The sequence below is a fragment of the Pseudonaja textilis genome, chromosome 3 (genome assembly GCF_049901715.1).
Source record: "Pseudonaja textilis isolate UNSWEBS1 chromosome 3, rPseTex1.2, whole genome shotgun sequence".
NCBI classification, from domain to species: Eukaryota; Metazoa; Chordata; class Lepidosauria; order Squamata; family Elapidae; genus Pseudonaja; species Pseudonaja textilis.
Window position 1 is genome coordinate 45,008,418 of NC_141992.1, and position 6,000 is coordinate 45,014,417.

The 6,000-nt window shown below is 40.5% G+C and overlaps 1 protein-coding gene across 1 annotated transcript in view; it reads right to left on the minus strand.

Annotated features, from left to right (window-relative positions):
* The window catches only part of NFASC (neurofascin), a 167,971-nt gene extending 162,330 nt beyond the window's left edge, over nt 1-5,641 (minus strand). Inside the window, exon 1 of the mRNA XM_087929425.1 lies at nt 5,432-5,641. The gene's annotated coding sequence lies outside the window, so the exon portion shown is untranslated. The remainder of the gene's footprint in view (nt 1-5,431) is intronic.
* Nucleotides 5,642-6,000: the final 359 nt, after the last annotated feature.

Here is a 6,000-nt window from a genome sequence, read left to right on the forward strand (position 1 = left end):
AAAAAAGTGTCCATCTTTATGATTATGTTAAATTAAAACTTAAAGTTAAGGTTATTTAAGAAGTTAACAAGATTCAGTCAGAAATCTTTGACATGAGATGCTATAAAATACTATTTAACAGGCAATGCTAATCAGAACTTTTGTATATACAAAACATGTACCCTACAAAACTCAAGAAAATACTCATCAGACTTCATGGATCTTTTTATCTTTCTCAAGAACACAGAAATGTTAATTTCCAAAAAGTTTTTGTTCCAAAATCGATTGGCTGTTTAATGTTTAGAAATGCTAAACTGAGTATTAAAGATGCACAAGGTGTCACAAACAATTTAGATATACAACATCAGGAATAGTACAACAAAACACGTATGAAAATGCACTGCATCATCATCTATATTAGTACTTCTAAGAAGGAATGTCTATTTACGCAAATGTTCCAGTTTCCCAAGTCTCGGAGTTCAAAAGAAGAAAAGAGGTTACCCTCTATTATGTTATAATGGAGCACTACATATTGCAATTACTTTACTCTATATAGGACAAAAGAATTCCATGTTCTAACAAAAAAAGAGTCTTAAGATAAATAAAAGAGGATCTTTTGCTTCATATTTTATCAGGACAACTTACTTGTTATTATTAGTGCCACTTTACCCTTACCAAATACACAAAAGAAACAAATCAGCTATCTTGAATTCTGATATAGATTCTCAGCATTTACTATTAGATATCTCAGACTAGTCTCCCCCTGCCCTGTGACCTCCAGATCTTCTGGAAACAACTTTTGGAAAATACCAGTTTGAAGAAGATCCATATAGTCTGATTCTTGTTTTGTGTGCAATGTTGATATTTTATGTTCTGAACAACAACAAAATACATGCCCACAAATTGCTAGCTACATGACCAAACATCACAGATTAAACTAAGTTGCCAATCCTAAACATCATGCTAAACAAGTATTGAAGGAATAACTTACTGATTTATTTAAAATATTTTGAGCCTGCCCATTATTCAGATGAACACAGGCAGGTTACAGTCCCTAAAAAGGAAGACAAAACAATCACGCCAAGTAAAATAAATAATACTTTTAAGACATAATGTAACAACAACTGAGGCCAAAGGGTAGATGATAAATTCTAGATAGAAAAAAAAGAAGCCACATCTTAGTGCCAAAAGATAAATACTGTATGTGCAAGTTTGGCCTCCTCAAAATCAGATGCAGTAATGCAGAAGGCTTTCTTGTGTGTCCTCATATAAGTCTCCCAGATATGGGACATTGGGTAGATTTCCTGTTAATTTTAATAGGATATATATATTTTTTGTTGGAAAGGGGCTCACTTAAATATCAGCATCCTAACTACTAATGGCTGTAAAGAGCCAGTTTGATATAGTGCATAAGGCATCAGGCTAGAAACTGGGAGACTGTGAGTTCTAGTCCCATTTTAGGCACAAAGTCAGCTGGGTAATCTTGAGCCAGTCACTTATTTCTCATCCCTAGGAAGAAGACAAAATGATTTCCGATAATTTTGCAAGGAAAATTGAGGACTTGTCCAAGCAGTTGCTGTAGGGATGAAGCTTTAAACACAAGTACTAAAACCTGGAGATGTGATTAGTAACATTTAGGCATCCAGTTTAGGATTGAAAGAACATTTTAGGACAGATATCATAAAGCTGTTCCATATAAAGTAACTACTATTTTTGAATGTTCATCAAACGTACTTATAGACTATATTGAATTCTGTGCCTACAAGTACACATTGTCCCCTGGTAACTGCTTTGCAAAATTTTGGAAGTCATTTGTTTTCTTCTTAGGGCTGAGAAAGAGCGACTGGCTCAAGATTACCCAGATAGTTTTGTGCCTAAGTCAGGATTAGAATTCAGTCTCCTCTTTCCTAATTTCATGTCTTAACCACCAAACTGGCTTTCCATAGAATATATTGTGAATAATCTAAAAGGGAAGTTATCACAGGATGAATTACTCACTGTGGCCAAGATATTTTGCTCCATAAAGAGTCATACTGTCTGAACCAAGCACAGATAATTAAGTGCACCATGGGCCCCATATGACAGAAATAAATCTCAAAATACACCAAGGCTGCATACCTGCTCCTTCAAGGGGACTGAAACTGCATACAGACTTACCCAGTTTCCAGATTATGAGACCCTAATTCCCAATGTTTATGACTTATTGGGAATTGTTATCTCTTGCAATCAGTTAATCTCTCTAATAAATACACAATAATTAAGTCACCTGTTTTTCAATCAAGATTCCTAAATCTATTGTTTTCTCCAATTTGTCCCCAATTTTCCTAGGAAATTGCTACCCCCTCCCCAAATGTTCAAGACAATCTCATAAAAAGTATTTTCCCCCATTTTAATAGAAAATGACAAACATAGCTCAGATCTGAACTACAGAACCCTTCATACTCTCTGAGCTTGGTTATTTGTTTGCAGAAGTTCCATTGCCCAAATAGGTAATATCATCCTTATGAGTAAGGATGGTGCTTGCTCCATGTTTTTTTTTCTGTTTCCATGTATGCTACAGTCTTATCATGAGGTAGGGAAATGAGGGAGAGAAATCAGATCTATTAAAACTACACAGAAGAAATATATCATCTTACTAAGCACAACATTAGCCCTGCAATACCATTTGGTGCCAGTTTTGTCTTCAAAATCTTTTTCAATATGAATTATCCTAATGAATTACCTGCTACCTTAATATAAATGCTCTAAGGCCCAACAGCAAAAAGTTGGAGAACTTTTAGTTAGTCAGAAAATAACTACTGTATAAAACAAGAGATTTAAATTTGAGTTGGAAAAAGTATTTTGACAATGAAGTGTTGCATCTTTTGATGGTGTGTTAGTATTAGGCAATTCCGGCAACTAGTTTCATGCCACTAATATTGGCTATGAGATGTACAAGAATGCAAATGTACTTCGGATGCAACCCCCCACCCCCCCAAATATAACTGAGTTTGCACTGTTGAATCTCCGTAAGAAAACTAAGGACAACTCTAAGTTGCTGTTGATTCCCCTCTCCCCTACTTCTATTTCCATATTAATAGTTCAACACTAAGGTCTATGAAGATGCTGAGGTAATATTAGGGCCTGCATTTGTGAATATCAGTATTGACACTTATGTGTGGCTTCTTGTACTCATCTTGTGGATAAGGCCCACCAAAATTAGGTATAAATGCATAATTTCTAAAATAACAAAGCACTAAGAGATGTAATTTTACTTTTTAAAAGTAAATATTTTATTTAACTCTTCTAGTTACAGGGGTATATAAACGTTGAACTAAATTGACTTTTGTCTAAGAGGTAAGTATGTATTTTACTATTTCTCATCAAAATCAGTGCTATTTTAAAATCCCCCACATTAATAAAAAATTGCCACACACTTTTCAGAAATATCACTAATTGATCATTAATTGATGGAAACAATAAAAGTCAAATCAGTAATGTCATGATGGGTATGGATCAGATGGGTAGACTCTTTTCATTTTCCAGAGTTAAAACAACCAAATTATTTTTATTGCTGTCAACTTCCTAACCACATTTCAGTTAACAATAATAGGCCCATTTCCTGTGCTCTATTGACATGTTTAGAGAAAATTGTCCCCCTTTGTCACAGAGTTTCTCAGGCTCAGCCACTTTAAGGTGGGTGAACTTCAACTCCAGAATTCCACAGCCAGCAAAGCTGTAGAGTTGGTCCACTCATCTTAAAATGGCCAAGGTAGAAAAAACAGTAGTCTTAGTTATGATAACTGCTTTTTTTTACATCCAAAGGAGGCCCACACTACACCCTCAGCTAGGCAACATTGCTGGACATAAGGAAAGATGCTGAAGGCTGACCATGCCGCAATTAGATCTTTCACTTCCTGATGACTCTAATGGAACTGAAGAACAGGACATGCTGGGAGCAGAAAAGTACAAATGATTCAGCACTTTCCCCACCTTAATCAATACCACCTAAATTAACTTAGTCTATGCAAAGATCAAATATTTCTTTAAAAATCACATAGCTTTGATTCCAGCTAATCATAATTAACACGGTCACATGCAGTGGTGGGATTCAAATTTTTTTACTACCGGTTTTGTGGACGTGGCTTGGGCATAGCAGGGGAAGGATACTATAAAATCTCCATTCCTCTCCACTCTTGGGGGAAGGTTACCACCGGTTCTCTGAACTACTCAAAAATTTCCGCTACCGATTCTCCAGAATTGGTCAGAACCTGCTGAATACCACCTCTGGTCACATGTATTCCTCCTTTAACTACTAACTTATTAAATGTTTCAGAAAAATGTCCTGGGCTCTTATTCCATAACAGTTTTTCATGACACCCCCCCCCCCATACCCTTTATGGGTAGAATTTTAGATGTGGAGGCCTCTGAGCATTCAGGGTTGCTCAGCCAGAAAAATGGTGATACTCGTTTTACCATACCAGATCCAGTGGATACAGAGACAAAATAAACAAAAGGAAGAGGTTGCTTTCAGATACCGTCCTTACTACTTCTTTTTCTGTATTTTGAGTCAGGGCCCCAAGTTTCAAATTCAAGATCTGTCCATTTACTGTAATCCTGCAAACCTCAGTCCTTTCTCACATCTCCTTTGAAAACACACATAAAAGAGAATTAAAAGATGGAATGTGCCCATTCACAGCAGCTGAATCTTTATGCTGGGTGGATTGGTATCCTGTACCCAAAGGGTCTCTTCAGCAAAAAAAAAAAGGGGGGGAATTAAGACAGAGAAAAAGGGAGGGGTGGGGAGAACCATGGCCTCCAGGCCTTCCAAATATCAGCCACTAATGTTTCAAATATGTTGGGAAACTGAACCACACAGAGAGAACTTTCCCAAGAATAAAGGCAAGGTCTGGAGACAAGCTTCCTTCTCAAAGTAATTCAGTGGCTTTTATCGATTCTCATCAACCAAGGATGAAAAGCAGGCCAGATTCTAAGAGGATAGTGCAAGGCTCTCTAATCCCCAGTTATACTGATGCTGAATCCAGTCACCACCCTAAAACTGCAAGTCCGATTCAACACCCCACCCCCACCCCCCAAAAACAACAACCTTCCACCCCCTCCAAAAGCAAACTCTTCATGTCTTGCTTGGCAGCAAAGGAGATTCGTGGTCTCAGGGGAGCAGCAGCCGCTTGGTTAAGTGCGGTGCTCATTCATGACAGGAGGGACCAGGCTGCAGCGGAGGCCGGTGGGGTGGCGGTCAGAAAAAGGAAAAGAGCGAGCGGTCCGAAGAGTGGGACGTTGGTGGTGGGATGGGAAGCATCTCCCTGTCTGCCATCGATGCGAGCCCACCAACAGCCGCTCTTTTCTCCTGCTGCCCGACTGGGCCACAGTCAGATGACCGAAAGATGCTTTCTTCTGTATGCCTGCCTGAGGCTGCCCCTCCGTCCAGCCACGGCAGCATCCCTTCCTTTACCTGGCCGGCAACCGCTGCCGCCGTTCCCGCTGAGCCTCCTGCTCCTTTCTCGCCTGGAAGGCTGGTTCGAGGTTGCTCCAAAATACCCTAGTCCCGATCCGAACCAGCCGCCGAGCTACGGGACTTCGCTGCCCCCGCCGCCTCACCGAACAGCTCCCATCCTTCTGCAGCGCCTTCCTTCCCAGACTCCCGCATTAGGGCAGAGACGATGGAGCGCGCGGCCGAGTGACCGCGTGCGCGGCCCCGAGGAGCAAATTCTGGGGGCGCGCGGCCGAGTGGCTCAGAGTGCGCCAGCGCCGCTTCCCGTTCAAGTCGGCGCCGCGTGAGAGTCCTTCTTGCTCACCTTTCCTCCTCCTCCTCCTCCCCCCCACTCCTCCTCCCATCTGGAGAAATTAAAAGAGTGGGCTGATGATCAATAACGGACCTCGCATTTAAAAAAAAATAAGGGGGGAGGGGGGAAGAAAGAGGTCGAGGCAGTGCATCACCCGGGAGACAGGCAAGATTAATTGGGGAAAGTCATTAATGCGGCTGGGGTAGTAAAGAGGCGCAGGAACGGGCCAGAATGACCT